Here is a 23,271-nt window from a genome sequence, read left to right as displayed (position 1 = left end):
CAAACTTAGATAACAGAAAAAAACTACATAGTTTTGTAACAATATTAACTGTGTTAAAACTAATAAACCCTTTGGTTAGTGTTGGTCAACTTTTGTAGTCAGGAAGTCATATTTACGACGTTCTACTTTCGACTTGCTAAAAAAATGTACTTACGGGCTGCGTAATTTAAAAAACTAACGTATAAGAAAATTAAATAACTCGAGCAAAATTTTAATAAAGTTGCTTAGTATTATCGTGATCTCGCAAGTACTATTGTGATCTGAAAACCAAACTCAAAACTTTTTTTATAATATTAAGTTTAAAAAAAACTAAATTTAATTAGTTTTGCACAAATAGTTTTCAAGTTATTTAGCACGCCAAAATTTGACTGGATTTGGACCGTACGTAAGCCATCTAAAGTCTTAACTATAACCTAACATTATATTACCAATACAACAGTTTTAAAACTTCAGGTACTGGACTTTGAATTCTTGTTAATAACTTAAGTAAATAGTAATTTTTTTACCACATTACCTTTATATTTTTTAGTTTTTCATTATTAGTTTAGTTTAAAGATAAAACTTAATTATTTTAATCAATTTATTTCACATAATTGAAAATACCTTTTAAAAGGTTTGAAATTATCATTTTAAGTACCCTAAACTTTCTAAACTAAAAAAAATACTGAGCAATAAACGAAATGGACGTTTTAAAAAAGTTTAGTGTTAGTTTTAGTGTTTAGTTAATTTACTAAATTAAAAGAATGTTTTCGCACTATATTATAATCAAATGTACTAAAAGGTTTGAATTTAAAGTTAATATTCGTATCAAAATAATTATTGTTAAAAACTTATAATTACATAATTCTGAACTAATGAAATTTAAGGCTGTTAACAGTATGTCCAACAAAATCTTATAAATAATAACAAATTTTACAGCCATTGATTCTAGATTTAATTGTTTCTATTCCATACTAAAGTTTTAAAATCAAAGGAAGTGCTAGTTTCATTAAATTTACAAATACTGGTATTAGATTAGTTTTTATATCATAGTTTTTTGATAATTGTGATAATTTTAGTTAAAAATAAAATAACTAACCTAATTAAATTTAAAACTAATGAAGTTATTCACTGAAAATTATGCTTTCTTTTAGCTGATAATAACAGGTTATAAACTAAAAAACAAGGAAAGAATCACATTGATTGGATTTTAATAAATTAAATAAATTTTGAAATATTAAGCTTTTGTCATTGCGCAACAGTGACGTATAATTATATTACATTTCCAATAACTATTAAAGATATTAATTGTAGATGGTTTTCGTTAAGTAGATAAGGTAATAAGCTTTTTATTAAAATAAAAATTTTAATTTAATAGCTCATAATATTACTAACAATATATTATATAAGTGTAACATTTGTTTAGATTAAAACTTAAATTTTAAAGTTATAAAATTTTTTTTTTCATTAAATTAACTTGTTTGTTTATCCTTAGAGTTAATATATTTAGTTAAATTCAATACAGTTTTTATTTTTCATTAAAAATAATACTTATCCTGCGTCAACATTTTAAATTATATCGAAAATAGAATGCTCAATTTCACAAAGTTAACTTCTAAACATAAAAAGATTAAAATAATAAAATTAGCAGAAAAAAAATGACAAACATTACATTTAGCAACCAATTTAGAAATTCAACTGTTCCAAATACTAAATTTCTAAAAAAAAATGTTTTTTTTTGATTACAATTAAACATTTTGTTTAGCTCACTTAATTTCATATAATTTAAGTAGATAAAATACGTGGTTTAAATTTGTTGGATGAAAATTAGTTGATCTCAATAGCGTTTGTTAAATGAATCTACAAAGTTCACAAAAAACGTTTCTTAACAATTTGATTCATAAAATATGTGGTATCATTTGCGTTTTGGAGTAGTAAGTTATAAAGCGTGTTATAAAATAATTTGTGCTATTAATTAAACTATTACACATAACATTTATGCAATATAAATTGAAACGTGTTTTGAAATAATTGAATTTTCATGCGTTTTGCTGATGTTACAGTCATTAGTATTATAATTTATTTAGAGTGATTATAAAAATTATATTTTTTAGTTATTCAAACTTATTCAATCTATTCAAAGTCGTCAACTAACGGGTTAAAAATGCATAACTCTAGTAACCTTAGTAAGTTTTTATCCCACCTATCATAATGAGTAATTATTTAAAATTTATAGAATTGACCTAAAATATAATTTTAATATTTTGACATGATAAAAACTCTATGAGTGCTTAAACATTTATATAAACAATCAAAACAGTATTGCTAAAAGAATATAAATTAATAAAAATCATTCTTAATCTAAAGCCAGATTAAAAATCTAATTAAGGTTTTTATTTTGTTTTAAAGTTCTATATTCCTGAGTATTTCCGAAATATTTCGTAAACCACTTTTGAAAAAGTTTTTCAGTGTAAATTAAAATGCGTTGTTATTAAATTATACTATAAACTACAAACAACTATACGGCTTAAATTAAGCTACTTTAAAATATACCACTTACTATAAATTAAAATACATTACTGAGCTAATTTTGAATATAAAATAAAATGCGATGCAAAACAATTCACACTAAAAGGTAAATAACACTATAAAAATTTTGCGATATCAGTTAAATGAGTTCTAAAATAATTTAAATTGTCAACTATTTTGCATTATAAAGGACTTGCAGTAATAACTACGATGCTATATAAAATTGCATTCAAAACTTTATTACAATACAATAAAATGCGACATGAACTGAAATGCGTTATAAAATAAGTCACATCACTAAATATTATGCTGACGTCACTACTATTCACACAACCTTTCAAAAAATAACATTAAAAATAAATTTTGAATAACCTCAAAAAATGAATGTATTGAAGTTTTTCTCAACTTGCAAATTTTTAAAGTCGTAAAATATACGACTAGCAAAAAATTTATATTCATGGTTTCAGCTGAAAAGTATTATCATCATAAGTTGTTAAATGTACTTTTTTTAATATTCATAAAACTAAAAATACAAATATATTCTTGAAAGTACCGTTCAAATAAAAATTAAAAACATTCAGTTTTTTAAATAAATTCATATAAAAATAGTAACATCTAAAGTTTCAAGCAAAAATATTTGTAAAAAAATTCTAGTACAAAATACTGAAATTAGTAAAAAACATATTATAAAAAATTAATAAAATAATAATAGTTTGATTAATTAGCATTATTATCAGAAATTTTAAAATAGTTTTAATTGAAAAACTGTATTACATCAAAACAGATTTGCCTAAGTTTCTAGAATCTTGAAAAGTTATTATTTTTATAATTTAAAGAAAGATATTTGAGAACGGACTTAAAATATTAACTAAAGTTTAAAGAATTTCATTTATTCTATCACATCGATTCGTTAAGTTTTAAAGGTATTTAAGCAACTCAATTGTAAAGCTTAAAAAATAAAAAAAAATGTGTAATACATTTGTGTTCATGTAAAAAGGACTAAAAAATATAAAGCTGTCTCTAGCTTTAAATCTAAATAAATGGTAGATTAAAATAATAACGTAACATTTTAACTGAATATATATAACTTAAAGATAAATAGGATTAAATTATTCAGCAATAAAAAATAACAAAATTATATTATATTAGTAGCAAATACATTATAAAAAAGTTTCTAGATATAATAAGCAGTTTTAGATTTAAGTACAAGTGTACAATTATGTAATATTAGTACATATTTCGAATTATGTAATAAAAAGTTCTTAATGACATCATGCCCAAACCAATAAAAGCTCTAGTATATCCATGTAAAAATTTTGACATTTGTTTGTCGTTTTAAATTAAGAACTTAAAAAGATTATCAAGCTCTAATGAAAATAGCGAAAATATCTTGTACAAAGAAAAATTAATGTAATATTAATGAAAAAAACAGCTTGATGGCATAAGTGCAAAATTTTAACTATTATAAAAAAATATTTTAAATTTAATTGTTGTTTCGCTTTGAAAAATTAGTAACAAATACATAAACATGCAGAAGGTCTAATATCAATTTTACATACAAAAACCTTTAAACAAAACTTCATTTTAATAAAAAAACTAATATTTTTAAAGTTGATGTAAGAAACTTAAGTAATAACGTTCTCATAATAAATAGGAATAAGTGAAATTCTTCGAAAATGTTAATTTAGTAAATAAAGTGAACTAAAAAAAATCCACATTTTTCAAGTTCGAAAATAGATTTAAATGCATGTTATTTAAGAAACATTAACTCTGATATCCTAGCTAAATGTTATAATTGTCTAATTAACTACTTAACTGCATTGATTTTACTTTTTTTTTCCAAATTCAATTGCTTTTTTAGTAAGCATTAATTTATTTTTAATTTTTCGGTAAAAATAAAGTTAAATTTTCCTGAAAGTTAAGTTTACAGGTGTAATATGTACACAATCGACTTCTTAAAAAAGATAAAGATAAATAGAAAGTAACTTTATTGAAGTTAACGAAAAATTTAACATGTTACAACTTTTAATAATCAAATATTACTTTAAGATATTTCTTTGTTGTAATTAGGTTGCATAGTGGTTATTTAAAGCTGTTTGTTAACAGCTGCTTTAATACTCAACATTGTTTTTATTACCTTCTTAAAAGTTTATAAAAAGTTGCTTTGAAAATATGAATCCAAAATCTTCCTCTTTTTTGGTTTAAACTTAATGATTGTTCGTAAAATAAAAAAATTACGCAACAAGTTTTACTAAAATACATTTGAATTTACACACAAAAGGGTTTCTTAAAACAATGAAATATCAAAAACACAAAAATTTTGGATAGTTGTTCATGACTGATTAAAATATTTTAAAGGTATTAAAACCACAGCTAAAAATTATTCTATAGTAGCTAGTGATGATAATTGAAACTATAATTTAAAAGTTATTGCAATAAACTAATTAGTCTACGTTTTATCTTTTATTATATTTTTCTATTTGTATAAGAATATTTAGAACATAGTTTTAATTTAATTTTGGTTAGTTTATAAATTTTGTGATAATAAGTACAATTTTTAACAACTAAATCAGTTCCTAATTTTTAAAAAATACTGTATTCAAGTAGTTAGTTAATTTATATAAACAAAATTTTATTTATTATTAGTTCAATCGAAGTAATAAACTCATATAAAAGGCTATTACATCATATATTATAAATAAACTACAAGTAAGAAGTTAAATTTCCCCTTTTTTCACTTAACCAAATTAGGCCAGCATTTTCTGACTACTTAAGCGAGATTTCAATATATTAAGATGAATTTTAGTTATAGGCGTACAATTTACTACCTTAATATTTGGTTACAGTGAAAAGTTCAGTTTGTTAACTCAATTTGTTATCATGTACAAATATTTTAAGTTGATGAATGTAAATTGAAAAAAAAATTTTGTTAAAAAAATTATATATTTTATATAGTTCTGTTATAAAAATACTTACTATAGTTATCATTTAAAGAATATAAAACAGTTTTTTTAAATGCAACTTTGACAATTAAAGATTTTTGTCTTAAGTTAAAAACACATTGTGAGCTTAAAAACAATAAGAACAGTTTAACAGTGTATGGTGTTTAAATTATTTATAATTAAAACTCTGAAGTTTAATTTTAAATAAACAATGAAAACATTCAAAGATTTATTGTGATATTAATAAACATACTCAAAATTACATAATGTGAACTAAATCGTGACAATAAAATCATTTATAAATTGAAGAGTTATTAGAACTAATAATTAAAATTTATTGATTACAAGAACTTCAACATGTACGACAGAATACATAAAGTATTTATAGTATTAAACAAAAAGTCAATTTAATATTATATGCAAGTAATTAAAAGTTCTTCAAGTTTGGTTAAACTTTTTCATTATAACTTTTTAGTAGTATGAGATATAAAATAAGCCAAGTACAATCGTTTATAGTCGTTTTAGAGTGTGAAGTCTTGTTAACCGTTTCATGAACGGCTTCAAAGAAATTATTGCGGGAAAAAATGTACGAAAATTGTCGACGGGTTAATAAATTCAAAGCTATTTAATCGTTTGTATGCGATCAAGCTTTTCTGGTACAAGTTATGACGTCAGCAAAACATTTATAATGCGAATTATTTTCTAACGTATTTTATTTTTTATTGCAATTTTTTATGTAATGTATTTTAGTTTAAAATGCGAGTGTTTATTTATGCTTTTATTTTTTTGTTTTGCAAGATTTTTTATAATGTAGTTTAAAGTTGCAGTGCAATTTATTTTATAAAAAATAAGTTATAAGTAGTGGATAAGTTATCGTTTAGCTAAATTATAATTTTTTTTTTACTTTTTAAAAACTATAAGTTTGTTCTTATTAATCTATTATGTACTGAAAATTAGTTTAAAAAAAATAGATGTGGTTAATTGTTCGAATTGTTTTTTACTTAGTAAAACTTTTTGTTTACTTACTTAAAAAGTAAATTTTTATGTTATGCAAATTACGCAATATAATTAAACATTTCTAAAGCATGTTACTACCTTTCAATTAGTTATACTATTGTTCATATAGTTTATGTAACTTTTTACCAAAAATTAAAGTTTATTGTCTCATGAATTAACTGAGTTTGTTTAGTAAAACGTAAACAGAAATTAATTTGATTAAAAGTTTTAATACAATTAGAAATATTTGATTAAACTAACAATACACTGTTTCATTAGCTTAGACATTTCAAATGAGATCACCAGAAGAAAAAAATATGCAAAAACTTTACATAAACATGTAATAAGGCACTAGGAAATACTAGAAATAAAAACTATAACAAAAAACCAAATAAAAATTTAAGTTAAAAGCCTATATTCAGTACTTATAGTTATCAAATTAGTTATGTTAAATTTTGATAAATTTAAGGTACTTAGATATATTATAATTGTAAAACTTATCAAACGAATATTTACATTTACATTTAGCAGGGTTGCAAAATTTTTTATCAATAAAAAAGAAAACTATATTTGCAACTAAAGCATTAGACTGAAACTACTGTTTAAAAATTAATTATCGTATTGATACATAATTACAAACTTATGCTTATAAAATCTAATGGCGTTAAATATTTGAAATTATTTTTAATATTCGTTTGAACAACTTAAATTTGTTATATAATTATTAAATGTTCTTAAGTTTTAAAACAAACCTTTTTAAAAAGTACACATAAACATATAAATTCGTTCCTTTTATTAAAAAAAGTTTCCCCTGTCAGTGTTCACTATTTCCATCTTCTCATAGGTAAAGGTATATTCTCTGCAGATTCCTTATTTCCCCGATGTGATGTAAAACTTTCCACTTAATGTTATAATCAATATTCTTGTGTTCCAGTAACCAAACATATTTTCAGAGCTCGGTGCCGTTTTCCTTGTTGACTTTCTAATGTGATTATGCCACCTTCTACCAAAAAAAAAATAATAAAGGAATACGTGGGAAGCAATGGGTGACCTTTAAAAATAAGGTGGCATTGCCACATTAGAGATATGAAAGTCAACAAGGAAAACGGCACCGAACTCAAAATATTATCATATTTATTTGTTTATTTTTATGTAAGAGACAATTTAAATTATCAATTACGGTGTTTTTGTAAAACTTTTACTTTGTTGACGACAAATTGTATCAAAGTGTTATGTTTTATAAATTAACTGTTATAAAAGCAACATACTTTTTTACGTTAGAATTCGATTATTTTATCCAACTGCCATCAAATCTTAATTTAAATCTGTTTTTAACACAATTTAAGAAATCTAAGTATAAGAGCTAAACAAAGTAGTTTACTATTTACCTAAGTTATTTTTTAAAAATATAAATTTATGTAAAGTATCAATCTTAACTGATATTGACATACAATTCTAAAAACCAAGCTGTATGTTCATAGTTTTTTTTAATAATAATTAGTACAATATCATGTTTAATATTTAATATGTTTTAATATTTACTTCTTAAGCTATTTTTTATTATACCTGTTTCAAAAGTAACTTTATAACAACTACAACTTGATTGATAAAATTATCATTTTTAAATTACTTTCTTGATCTATTTTTAGTATAAAATTAGGTTTAAGGAAAAAATTGTCTTAAAAAGTACAGCAAAATAAAAAAACAAGACTATTAAAACTTAAGCTATCTAAAGTATATTACTGACGTAATATCACAAAACAAATGTTTACTATCAAAATTATTTATAATACACGCAACTTTTACAATCTTCAATGAAATGTATACATAAAATTTATAAACTTGTGTTAAATCAGCTATTTATAACTTAGTTAAACATTTTAGACCCTGTTGATTGAAACTAATAATTAAATAGAAAATATAACTAAATACGAGTGGCTAATTATAACTTTAATCATTAATTTACTGTGTTTTTTAACTAATTACTGTTTTTGTTTATAATAAACGCTATTTAAATTTAACATAATAAAATATAAATGCATAAAGGTTTTTGTTTAAACTTTTGACTAAACACTTTGTGTTTGTTAGATTTTTAAAAGTTCGAATAAACTCTATAAAAGCTATTTTGAAACTCTGTTATTGAAATGAATATATCTTAATAACTTAAATTAATGTTTATGATGCATAATATAAATAGTTTAAATTTATAAACCTTAGGAATTTAATTTTGAAACATAAACTCTATCTTTATCATTTACTCTTACAAAACACATTGATACATTTAAAATTGCATTATATAACAAACTTTGTTTACTGAAATAAACTTTTCTAGAATATTTTAATACTTCGGTTGAGTTTCAACTAAAAATCAGCTTGTCTCTTTTTATTTATTTGAACAATGTTACTGTTTAAAAAGAGATTTTTTAGAATATAAATAACTGTAAATGTTTCCAAAAAAAAATTGCAAAAAAAAAACTTCTAAATAGTGTTTATTGATAGTAAATAAAGTTAACATTTTAATAATTTTTGAATATTCAGTTAATAGTTATTATCAAGTAAAATTTACTACATAACTGTTACCATAAACTTATTTTGTCTTAATAATATAAATTTATTTACAGCTGTGTTGACAACAACTTAAAAATATACTTTTGTCTTAACTCACCAATGTAGACAAACAACTGTTTATTATATGCAAAAACTTTAAATGAGTGTTTGTGCGTAAAAATACTACGACACTTCTTATATGTACTTCTTTTTTTTAGTATTCTTTAAAGTCATTTAAATTAAAATGTTTATATTTTACTTAGTATTGTATATTTTATGATTCTATTTAGTCACTAATTTTTTATGAAAACTTTAATAAGGTAGTCAAAAGGTACTTCTTAATTGCTTGATAAACCTATAAGTATGTAAACAGTTGTTGTACTTAAAGTTTAAACTCAAAAAGCTTGTAAAATAAAAAGTTATGTATTTGAGTAAACCTAACTATGGAATTTTTAGATAAACTATTTTTTATTATATAACTATTTATTTTGAAGTCAGCTGTCTTGAGAACAGTTCAAAAATGAAATACTATCTTATACTCTTAATCCACGTAAAAAACCCTGATTTTTTTAATCCTAGAGTATAAACTCAGCGTTTGTGTTTCAGATTGATAAGTTACTGATAAGCTTTGAAACTTGCTAACAATTAATAATTTTGTTTTTAAAATTATTATGTTTTCTAGTTAATTTGAAATTATTTAACAGTTTACTCTCTTTCTATATTTAAACATAACTACTTACTTTTACATATCTTTAACATGCGCAAGTAAGTTATTAGACAATAAAACTTACTTCTTCGTTAAAAATTGCTTTAGATATCTGAACTATAATATAACTGGTTAAAAAGTAACTGTCATTACAATTAATTAGCTCTTAGGTACATTATGCATAAGTAGCTTTAAAATGTTTTAAAAGTACAGTTATTTACATGCAACAGAATCTCAGTACTGATAGCAAAACAAGATTAAAAAATATGAATATAAATTACTAGTCTAAATAAATATTATTTTGTACTATCAATTATTGTTACTAAATTTAATTTCACTTTAGCAAACGAACTGATTAATTAATGTAAACATCTGGTTATAACACATTTAGGTTACGTTTATAATAATACTTTGATTGTTAAAAATATTTTTGTTTGTTTTTAAATCAATTTAAAGTGAACGGTAGCAGTATCTTATAAAATTGGCTGTAATGTATGTACAAGTTCTTAGTTTGACACAATTATTAGTTTAAAAATAATAATTGATATACAACATACCATTTAAAATTTGTTTTGTCACTAGTTAGAAGTTTATTAAAGCATTTTTAAATTAAATTTAATTTAGTTTAAACGAGTTTCAAGAAGATAATAGAAATCTTTTGTGTTTATTGTCGACTAATATAAAATAGAGTTTGTGAGTTTTTAAGCTTCACGTTGTTTATGTTAGTTATACTTTTTTTCGTTAGTTAGATAATATTGACTAAAATGTGTTATCACCTAAAGGTGTTTCTGCATTTATTGTATGTCTGACCCGATTAACCTAATAATCAATAACACTAAAACACCAACAGTTCAGGTTTTTTTAGGATTTAGGAGTTAATTATCTCTGAAAATTGGAAATGGAAAGTGCGCATAAATTAATTATGTAAATTTGCACAAGTTCCATTCTATCAAATCTCAAAAGTTTTTAAACTAATTAAGCCACCACCCTGACAAAACTATTTAAAGTATTCGTCCTAAGCTCGAGTAAAACACCAAAATTTGGTTATTCTTTTAAAACAAAACATTGATAAATGTTTAAAACATTTAAAACATTCAAAAACATGAATATTGAGATTTTTCAATGAAATTTTACAAACTCTGTATGCAGTTGTTATAACATTTCCAATACATCATATAATGACAGATTAGTTAAAATCCCTTGTAAAAAGAAGACGGAATTGGATTTCTATAACCTCATAAAACTATAAATAGCAACTATAAGTTGAATGACAGTTGTAACATTATTAGTTTAAAAAAGTTACTGATAAATGATAAGGGTCAGGGTAGCAGTGATACAATAAATAAAAGAAAACAACCCGTGCAAAAATTTTTTCGTTCAAAATAGAGCACTCGTGAAGAAATGTCTTCTTGCAAAATGGATCATTAATATAAACTCTTTATAAATATGCAATAGTATTTAAATTTATAGCCGAAGTATATCTCATCATTAAAAATCTGCTTTGTTTCAGTAATATAGTGTAAATTATTAAAAAAAATCTTAAAATTTTTTCTATTGAGTATGAAGACAATTAAAGTTTTAATTAATTTAAGTTGTGTCAAGGTCGCATGAGGGTTTGTAACTCTTGCGTCATAATTGTTACTTATAACTTAATTAATCGACAAAAATTATAACAACTAGATTCTAGATGAGATGAATTATGTTTTTCAAACATCGGCTTAGTTTTAGTTATTAATTGTTGCTGTAACTTTATTATTAACTTTCTATCTAAATTAAATGCCATCTTTATATATATAGTAATTTTACTAAAATATTATCTGGGAATTGTACTACTTATACATATAATTTTTTTTATTCAAATTCTATAGTAGCTGTTTTCTAAACAGCTTATAAATTAGTTTAAATTTTGCTTTTCAGTTATTTTAACACACCCGCTAAACTTAATTATTTATCTGAAGATACAGTTTGAAGTTATTTGATATTCACGTCAATTCTAAAATGTAGCTGTTAGACGGAATTAAAAAAAAATTGTATATTGATAAGCAATGATTACTATAATATATTAACATTTTTATTTTCAAAAAATTAAAAAAAAAAAGAGTTACATTATACTGAAAAGATGCAAAATTGAACTTTTAAATTTTTATTGTGACGTATTTAAGTAAAACGCACAACTGTTTGATTATTGACAATTAATTAGAATTACATGCAAATATTATGTTTATAGCTTAATGGATAAACAGCAACTAAAAAGCTGTTAAATTAACACTTAAATTTATTAATAAATTAAGTTCTAAGCTTAAATTGTACAGAAATTTAATTTTAAGATTGTTTCAGCATACAGTCTTGTTGTCTTTATTAATATTAAAACTTTTTGATCAAGTACTTGCCAAAACCACTCATTGACATAATCATATTTTATGCTGAAGATATTTTTTTTACATTTGATTTGAATATACATTGAGTTTGATCATTAATAAATTGAACTACCACAGCGTTTAAAAAATAAATGACTTATCTATAACAAATATTATTTTATCTTTAATTAATTTTATATTTATGTTTTGTCTTAAAGTATATATTTTTTTATGAGTAAAACTTATTTAAAAACAAAAAAGTAAGATATGATTAAACCACAATTGTTGATTTTGTATCTAGCTTTATAGACCTTAAAACTAAAATTAAAAACACAATTCAGCAGACGTAAATATTTCGAGAAAAATGGGCTTCATTTTTTTTTCAAGTTATTCTATTATTAGATGTCAAGGCTTTTTAAGTTTTGTATGAAACTGTTACAGAAGATATTTAAAAATACTTTCTAATGTTAGTGTTTTGTTACTATTTTAGATTATAACGATATTGTAAAACTTACAATTCACATATATAGATCTATAATGTCTCAATTCAAACGTCTAAAAAAATAGTTAATCAAATGTAAATATTATTATTAACTATTGTGATCAGCTTTTAGCTATAGCTCTGTTTTTAGACTACATAAAGTTTAAAATTATCTATAAAGTTATAAATTTTAAGTGATGAGTTACTAAATGTCTTTTCATTATTTTAGATCTTAACAAAATAATTATTTTTGATTGTATTTTCATAAATAAAAAAAATAAACACAAATTGCTATAAAAAAAATTATTATTGTACATTAAGATCTTAAATACTTATTCTTCTTTCATAAAAGAAAAATTCAATTGGAAACATTTAATGAACCAAGTTTTGAACTGAAGTTATGGCTCTTAATGTATGAATACACCTATCAGCTCATATTGCTCATGATGAGAAAAATAGTTTTATTATACTTAATGAATATTTATTCCAATTTAACTGTGTAGACACAGTCTACGAATAGCTTTTGTCAGACATAGCTGATCATTATTACAACGTTTCTAAACGTATAATATTTTCAACAGCAGCGGTTTGTTAGTTAAACAACTATACATAACGATTGTCCCATTTTATAATTTTAGCAGCTTTTTTCCGGTGCATAACTTACTAAAAATATATAACAGAATGCATTTCATTTTGTTTAAATTTATTTAAGTACTTTCAAATAGGACTCGTCAGAAATTGTTTCCTACTGGATTGCAATGAATACAAACTGAAATAAAATTATACTGCAGTTTAAAGTTTTAAGATATAAAATGACGTAATAATCAAATGTTTAAAATTAAATAAGTTCTAATGCTAAACAAATTTGTTATACTAATAAAACTCGGTAGAAATAAAACAATCTAAATAAAGAAGTGATAAAAAATTTTTAAATTAAAACTATGCTTAAAAATAAAGTTTAACAAGAAACTAATTACTTTAAAATTACTAATATAAGGATTTAAAAAGTCTAGTTTGGTAAACGAACTTTTTCTGCTTACATAAACTGGGCCTTAAAGATCGAATACATAAGGCTTCCAGAATATGCAATTGAAAAGAGCTCTCCGCTCTCACTAAGATTGAAAAATTGTCCTTTTTATAACTTTTAACACACTCAGAATTGTCCAAAATAATTTATTTTTATTGATTTTTTTTATAATTTTAATAATACTAAGTAGGTTGATACAAGTTGAAATTAAAGTATTTTTCGTAATGACACATTTTTTGCACTATTTTCCTTTTATTTAATATGTACTTATTACTAGTTATTAAGCAACAATAGAATTTGAAACTTTAGCTTAAAAATTTTAAATAAAAACCCTTGTAGAAAATATGAAAAAAGTAATATCAAAATAATAAAAATGTGACTTTGATTGAACTTAAGTATTTTTTTATATAACAATCTTAAATTAAATCTTATTAAAAGCCCTTAAATAAATAATTATAGTTAACAGTAGCTAAATTCTTTATTTCTATTTGTTTACAGATTTAAAAGATTATGTAGTCTATTAGTAGTAATTAAATATTTCTGACAATTGTTTTCAACATCTATCAATTAAGGTTTTTTTAGTTTATTTATACTCAAAACTTATTTTTACTAATAAACTAACAGTTTTCGATAAAAAATTAAAAGGTGATAAAAGTATAGAATATAGATATTTAGATTAAAGAGTTTAGCTTTATTGTATATTAATAAGTAGACAATAACTTATACATAATAACATACAGGTAAGAACTACGATGAAAAATAAAAGAATTAAATTTATAATTTTTAACTTGTTTCAAAGGGATAAAATTTTAGAAAAGTAAAAAAGGTATATACTTCGTATTTTATTGCACTTTAGTTTGATTTTACTAAAAAACTACTTAAATTAACTTTTTCTAACATACACCTTATCCATTAAATAATTTATCTATAAAGATAATAAGAGCTTCCATAATTAGCAAAGTGTATTATTTTATGATATTATTGAATAATAGTCTATAAATTTATTGCTTACTATCGACTGATTGCGATTTTATTTCATTTTGTCAGGCTATACAAACTTTTTTGCGAGTATTTTAAATAATTCTCAAATTGTTTTTCTTGAACAATATAATTGATAACTAAAATATTCTATTTTGTATTTTCTAGTTTTTTACTATCACTGTTATCGTTAAACATTACCTTCGGTCAGTAAATTTTTATTACTAATACCCTTACTCTCAGTCTGTAATTTTTTTTGTTTTTTTTTTAATCCTTTTATTTATCTTTTTTAATTTTATTAAAAACCTTTTTTACTCTCGTGCATAAGGTACCCTAAGTTCAAAATTGACACCTCGAAAAAGTGTCCCTGCAAGCTTAAAAGACGCTCGTGCTAAAATGATATTTAATAAATTTCTAAGTTTCGTATTTGTTTGAATCTGTTCTTACGTCATAAATCAAAGTTATATTTTAAGCTGTTAACTAACCGACCCTTTTTTCAAATTTCATTCAACGTTTTCCACTTGATAATGGAATTTGTGTAGTTTTGAACATCTTTGTCAAACAAAATATAAAACAAAATAAGTGAACTGTTAATAATAAGTTACAAATGGTATAAAAGACACTTATAATCATAACAAAAGTATTAAAAAAAAATAAATTAAATTAAGAAGTTATTTATGAGAATTAAGTTAAAAAAAAACCATATACAGTAGATAAGTTTATAAAAACGTAACTAGCTAAATACACAAATAATTCCTTGTTTATCATGTAGAAGTAATAATAACTAACATAACTTTTTTATTTAGCTTGCTTTAAATAAGTTATATACACTTGAAAAAATAGTCAAATATTAAAATATTAACGCTTTAAAAATTATTTGTACTTTAAACTAAACTTAATTAGAAAAACAAGTAAAAGATAAGTTCGATTTAAAACCCAGTTTGAATTAAAAAAAAATAGTTATAAACTAGTATTAAATGTAAATTACTTTGTCTTTTATAAAGTTGTGTAAATAAAGTAAATTTCTTACAATCTTAACCGCATTGTTCTTTTAATTACATTACAAAATAGTTTTGCAAAACAAGTAAAATGCGTTGTTAAATATTTGCATTATAAACTAAATTACATTACCTAAAACTATGCAAGCATGAAGTTAAAATAGGTTCAAACTAATTCTTATAATAAACGTTTTGCTTTTTTATAAATCCATATTTAGCATAACTATAAAACCAAAAAAACTTAATAAAATTACTTGCAAAGTTAAATATATTTGCTGTTCAACAAACGAATTTACTAAAAGGCTTTTGAATGAGACTTTTAGACATTATTTTTGGATGTTCAACACTTTTCTCAATTTTAAATTTTAGTACTTGAGTGACATCATTTTTTAAAACACACAAACGATGCTTAAAAAATAGCATTAACATCTTCATGTCATTTAGTAAAACTTGCTTATGTAGTTGTACCTATAGTTTAAAGCTGCTACTAATACAGCTAACTTTATATTATAGTTAAAGGTGTTTGCTCGTTAAAAAAGTTTTATTAATAAGTGAACAAACGCTTATTGACTTATTTACATTCTGCATACTATCATGCTACGAACTTTTTTATAAACTAAAAACTTTAATAATTTCTAAAAAAGAAAACATTTTAGAAAATATAAAGTTTTTATAATACTTATGTTTCGGAAATATCTTAAGTTCACTTCATAGCAGCTACTTAAAGATATTTCGTATAAAACTTTAAAAATTAAAAAAAAAATCAAATTTTTAATAATTTTTAAAACTAACTTATCTCTATGTGCTTTTTTAATTTAAAAGTTGACAAATGGGTTTGTTTAGTATTTCAAAATGGAATTAAGTATTAAACTTAAAATATGCTATAACTTAATAAACTGTTTGAGTACGTAAATAAGATTAATAAATTAATAAATTTGGCAAACCAATTTGATGTAGAGTTTTTATGAATTTTTATGCTAATTTAGATTAATTTTAAATAAGTCACAACAGTAAGCATGAAAAAATTCACAAATTTTAACATACTTTTTTGTAGAGTAAATCTGGTCATCTTTAACTCATTTTCGTATATGCTCGTTTAGAATAATTTAAGTGATAGCTGAATAGTGAAATAGTTACATAACAGTTTAGATAATTAACCTGTTCTGCATAACTCTTTTTTTTTCCTATTTGAGTTCTTATTAACGCAATTGAAAATAAGATAAATTAAAAAAAGCTACTTTTAGTTTGCTACCAGATAAGACTTTAGTAATTTGATAAAAATAATAACTAGGTTTTGAAAAATTTATTTAGTAAATATAAGAAATTAGTATCAAATACAACAGAAAAAATGTCTTGCTTAAACAAATACTATTATGAATTTAATTTTTTTAATTATTAAACAAAATTTTAAATATTACAAAAGTTCTAATATTCCAACGTATTTTTTAACAATTTAAAATGAAAAAAAGTATAAATTTAATAATATTGCCTACAATAACTTCTAAAACAAAACAAAAACTTCAATAAATTATTAAACTTATAATGATGTATTTTTTTAAACAATTTTCAAATAAGTTACTTTTTTTTATCTATGTAGTATTATTTATTTTAAACTTCTCTAGCTTGTCAAAACATTGGGTGATAAGATTCTGTTCAAAAACATCATTAAAAAACTTGATTTATTGATTTTATTTTATTCTTTTTTTTGCTTTGTTTTATAACGATTTTTGTATTTCATTTCTTTTTCATTGTTAATTATTTTAATCATTAATTCAAACACAGCTGTTAAAAAACAAGAACTGTTAAAAAACTAACTTCGGTCAAGTGATATCCTAATATTCAAACTGCTTTTTATTACAGTTAACAATGTTAAAGCTTTGTAATGTAAAATATTCAGTCACTAATAGCAACTATTTCTTTTTTTTAACTTTTTGAAATACTTTTATTATACATTGTAAAAACATTTAGTTAGTAGAAAACTCTTATTTAGATAATTAACTTTCAATAACAGTAAAGTGCAAATTAATATATATTCTATTTTATATGAGTAATGTTTTTAGTTATGACAAATAACCATTTAAATAATTTAGTTAAAAAAAAAAATTGTTTATTTACTAAAGGCTTTAAAACTAATTATTCATTTATAGTTTAGTTTATTAATATTTGTTTAACAGTTTTGATATAAAAAACCAGTTGTAAAAAAATTGTGTTATATATTGACATTGCTTTCATTTAACAAAGATGGTAATTGGGTATTATTAATGTTACTAATGTTTAAAAAGTAAGGTAGTCTTAATTATATAGAATTTTTAAATGTTTATAAGTTTTTAACAACAGCCTTAATTTTATTTTATAAAGTTAGCTGTTTTTACATCAGCTTATAAAAATTTACTTTAAGTTGTAGCATGTAGCTTATATATTTGTGTGCATTTGTAGAATACTTTTAAAGCAAAAATTTGTGGTGTTTGTAATGTGACGTCAGTAAAATATACTGTATCAATAAAATTTTATTAATAACTAGTAGTAGCGAACAACAGGATACAAATATAAGATAAATACGAAAATGTTTTGTTTATAGTCTCGTAACATTTATAAATGTATCTTATTCTATATCATTTTAGTTTGCCTTCTTGTTTAAATCTGTTTTACAATTTACTGATTTTGTTCAGAGCCAATGAAATTTAAATGTGACTGTCGTGTAAAAGAATGCACTTTAAAAATTAAATCAATATATAGTGCAAAAACTACTATTTTATGAGTTTTATACTTCTATGTATTATATCTTAAACAATGCAGTTGTTTAAAGGAAGGTATTTATATATAAATTGACACTATATTACAAGTATTAGTATTTGTAAATTCATAGACAATATTTTTTCAAATAAAAAGTGCAAAAAAGTATAACAATGACCTTGGTTATAAATTTAAATCACTAATATCTGTTAAGACTTTCTGTATAATTGTTTAATTATATCGAACAACAGGGTTTAAATATAACTTATCGATTTTCTGTATAACATATTAAACAAATTTAAATAGTTTTTTTAACATCAGCTTATTTGCCGTCTTTGTTAAATTTAATCTTAGATTTAAAATATTTAAATGAATTATACGATACTTTATTATAATAAATTTTTATCATATTTGCCAAAAAGTAAAAAGTGCAAGAAAAATAAATAGAAAAAATAATTTTAGCATTTAAAAATTCATCTAAATTTTGGAACCATTTTGTACAGAATCTAAAATGTTGTTTTTGTTTTACTTTAGATATTTATAACTTTAATTTTTGAACACAGAAAAATTTATAATAAAAAGTTTAAAATATTAAGTCAGAAATACAAAAAAATATTAAAAGGAATAAATATTTCGATTTTGTTAACAAACACTTTTTAAAAAACCATATAACTTACAACTAGATTACAAAACATAATAAATTTTTTACCTTAAATAAATCATATATTTTTTTTCTTAGATATTTAGAAAAAACTTATATAATATATTATTTTTATTGAGTTTGTATCATTTTCAACGTTAAATAAAGTGTTTATTTATATATGTTACTTAAAGACTATTAACATATTTTATTAATTCTATAGTTAATAAGTTATATATAATAAGTTATACTATAGTTAATAAACTATTACTTTCTAAGTTTGCAATATCTATACGTTTAATTTCACAGTGCTACTTGGAAATAAACGCTTTTATTTTAAAATAAATTAAAAAAAACAAGCGGTGCTTGTAATTTTTTTTAAGTTTGTTATAAAAAAACGATTATAAAAAACAAAGAAAGTACATAAATATAGTTATTTATTTATATTTACATTGCTTTCGAATCATTTGTTTTTATGTTAACTATAAGTTTCAAATGTTTTAATACTCTAGGTTGTGTTATAAAAGTTAACTAATAACTTAAATTTTAATTTATGGAACGGATGACATAATTATACGCTTTATTGTTTAGTAAAAGTTCCTAAAACAACACATTGTGTTTTTGATTGTTTTTAAAGTTTATCTTAACGATTTGTACATGAGATTACCTCTAAATAAACATACGTTTATAAGTCCATTTATTTATAAACTCAAGGCTTGTTATTCATTTGATTTTGTTATTACTATTGAGAGTTTATTGTCCATATGAAGGACCTAGGTATCAAAACTTAGGCCACTTAAACATAAAAACACATAACGAAATAAATCAAAACTAAAAATAATAAATAGTTTATTGTTTAAAACAAAATTGAAACATAATCTAATATAGTATATACATTTTATAGCTTTTATCTATCAAGTTCTTATGAAGTACAAAATGTTTTTTATGAAAGGTGATTAAACTTTTGTTCGTTTATTTTCTTAAGAGATGACATAGTTATATATATTTTTTTTAATTCCTTAGCAATTTTTGCTATAGAAAATTGTTTTTGTTTTATCATACCAATGTTTAATGAACATTTAATTTTAATTAATTTAAATATGAAATAATGTAAACGAGAATTTTAGATTAGTTAACTTGCTATAATTATATTTGGTTATATTAATAAAAACTATAAGTATACAAAGTTAATTTTACAAAGATCTAGTTTTGCCAGCAAATTATAACATAATTCAAAAGTAAGAGTTTATACTTAAGCTATTTTTTAAAAAGCTTACAATTTCTAATACAAAGTACTAGAACATTAACATTAGTAATTAGTTTTTGTTCTTACAGCTTTTTTACAAGAATATTTTTTTTCAATATTCTTGTATTTGTGTTTATACAACATAAAAATTAGCCGAATTTTCTGTTCAAAATTTTATTTTTGCTTTTTGTTTACATACAATATTTGTTAGTTAACGTTTGTGTTTTTAAGAAATGAGGTCATTAACCGTTTCTATTGCGACTTATATCCAATCAACGTAGCTCTAAGTAAAACATTATTTCTTTGAAATATTAATTCTTTTTTAACATTTACAAACACTGAAGTTTAACGTTATATCAAATTTGTTTAGTATTTATTTAAAGTTAAAATTTTTGTTATCCTATTGTTTGCAACTTATTAAAGTTTATGACTATTAAAGAAACATATAGGTCCATTCACATTGTTAACAAATGCATAAACCTTATTTGCTAAAAAAACTTGCTTTAAACTGTTATAGAGGTTATTTTTGTCTTTTTTAATGTTACAAATTAAAAATTATTTTAAAATATTCTTTATAGGCTTTGCTTAACATAAAAAGTTTCAAAAAATTTTTAGTTTAGTCTCTATATTTTTTTTTTAAAGTTTTTAACCTTTTCTCAATTACAAATATTAAAAAGTTATTCTTATAAGAATCTGAAATAAACGTTTGTTTAAAAAGTGTTTATACAATACATATCTATTTTATTTTTCAAAAATAAAACAGAACTTTGAAAAACTTAAGCTTTATTAGTTTTAAAATGCTCAAAACCTTATAGTTATTTTAAAATAAACAAACTTTTACAAAAATTCATTATCACACTTATTTTTTTATTACTAAAACTGAAATACATTGCTAGCTTGCTATTGTTTTAAAAACTAAACAAGTTTGTGTAATATAATTTTTTGTAAGTAAGTTTGTGCTTTTAAAAAACTAATAAAAATATATTTTGCAACCTGGAACAAGTTCTTAGACCTACGAATTGACTGAAGTATTTAAAGACTTATATGTTAAGCTAAGCTCAAATTTATAATTTTATTTTTGAAACTCTTTAAATAACCAGGTAAAATGAAATTCAATCTCTCAAAACTTATTCAACATTGCAAAAACTTTATAATGATAAATTGGTAAATTGGTGGTATTTATTAAGGTTTATAAGTTAATTAAAGCCATTTTATTCAGAAAAAACCCGTAACGAAACCGGTAAATCAAGATACATATATAGTTCAATTTTTCGTAGATAAATCGCACTCTTTTGCCTTAATAACTTGAAAAAATCTTTAGTAACTCTGAGTTTAGAAAACACAATGTGTAATAAGTGTATTATTAGCGTTTAACCATTATTAATTGAACACTAAACATTTTTATAACACAATGAAATATAATTGACTGGAGTAAAACTAAAGGAAAAATCTGTTTAGTGTTTTTATTTACCTGATTTATACTGCGGGTAAAGTAGTATGTATAAACGTTACTATTATGCTACGACAATAGCTTACTTTTGTAAAGTGTATTTATATTGTATATTTAAGTTAATATTATCTAATCGGTTCCTAGTCAGTTTAAAAGCTGTTATTCGCAGCTAACGAAGAACATAAAACTCAACTATAGTTAAGTGAAAACTTTATTAGATTTTTTTTGCATTTTTCATTAAAAAATATGTCATCAAAACCAAAGTTTTACAGAGATATTGTAAAATAAACAAAGCTGAAACTTAATATTTTTCTAAACTGCTTGTATGCAATAGATTAAAATATACAAAGCAATTAAAAAATGATTATTAGTGTAAGTATTATTAGTGTAAGTATTTATATGTTTTATTCAAGTGATGATATCGATTGATATAGTTCAAACAAGTAAAAAATTGTTTTGTTAATGAAGTTCGAAAATTTAAATTGATAATTCTCTTTATCATTAAGTCAAAAACATCTTTTGTTATCTATGAAGTAAAAATATTTAAAACAAAAAGTATATTATATTGGAAAACCCATTTTGATTTATTTTAACCATCTCAAACTATTTAAACTCTAGTAACACGTCATTATTAAGCAACTACAAACGTTTAATTTCGTTAAAAAATATTTAAAAGCTTAAATTCATAGATTAACGTCTATTACACGAGCTTAAATTTAAAAACTGTTTATATATCGCAGCTCTAAAATATTATAACTAAATATTTGTTAACCAAGTTTTTTATAATGCATAATATAACAACTTCTTATTGGTTTCCATATAAAAGATTTTTAATGTTTTTTTATTTTTTTCATTAGATGGCTATATAAATTATTTTATATAGTTAAAAAATTTAAGATGGATTAATGGTAAGTAATAACAAGAAAATTTTAAGTATAAACAATTGTATATTTTATAACAGTTTTTTAGTTGATTGCAATATATTCTATAACAATATTTTAAAGCTGTTTCGAACAGCTAACTTTAAAAATATTAGAGTTTTGAAAAGATTTACAGTTCAGATTAAGACACTTAAACACGTAAACAACTTTATTAGTTTGTCAATTTAAGTTGTTTTGAAAATATTTTCACTAAATTTAAAATTTTAATCAACTTAGTTAGAAATTTGTGAATTAAAATAAAACGTTTGTATTATTTAACAGACAACAAAAAAATATTTTTTCAAAATTTAATTAACAACTACAAAATAAAAATCATCAAATTTAATTATGCGTAGTTTAAATATAGATTTATAAATATACTTTGATTTGAGGTTGGCACACTAATAATATATTTGCACCTTTTTCATATATGCATAATTACAAGAAAATGCTGTCAATATTTATTGGTTGTTTTCATTCAAAAATGTTTTATAAACCGAAATTAAAACTACCTATCATCTATTTAACTTTTGTAAAATAAAAACTAAAAAATTTAGCTTTAACTTTTCTAATGAAACTTATATATGTTCTCGTATCTAATAGATGTCAAAGGTTAAAACTTTAATTAGAAGCTAATGAGTGATAAATACTTATTACTTTAACAACAAAACTTTTTGTAATAGTTGTTAATAATAAAGGATTGATATTATACATTTATTTAGTTAGGGCGGCTTTCAAATAA

This window comes from Thalia democratica, chromosome 3, assembly GCF_965202585.1.
Source record: "Thalia democratica chromosome 3, ktThaDemo2.hap1.1, whole genome shotgun sequence".
NCBI lineage: Eukaryota > Metazoa > Chordata > Thaliacea > Salpida > Salpidae > Thalia > Thalia democratica.
This window is presented reverse-complemented; position numbering follows the sequence as displayed.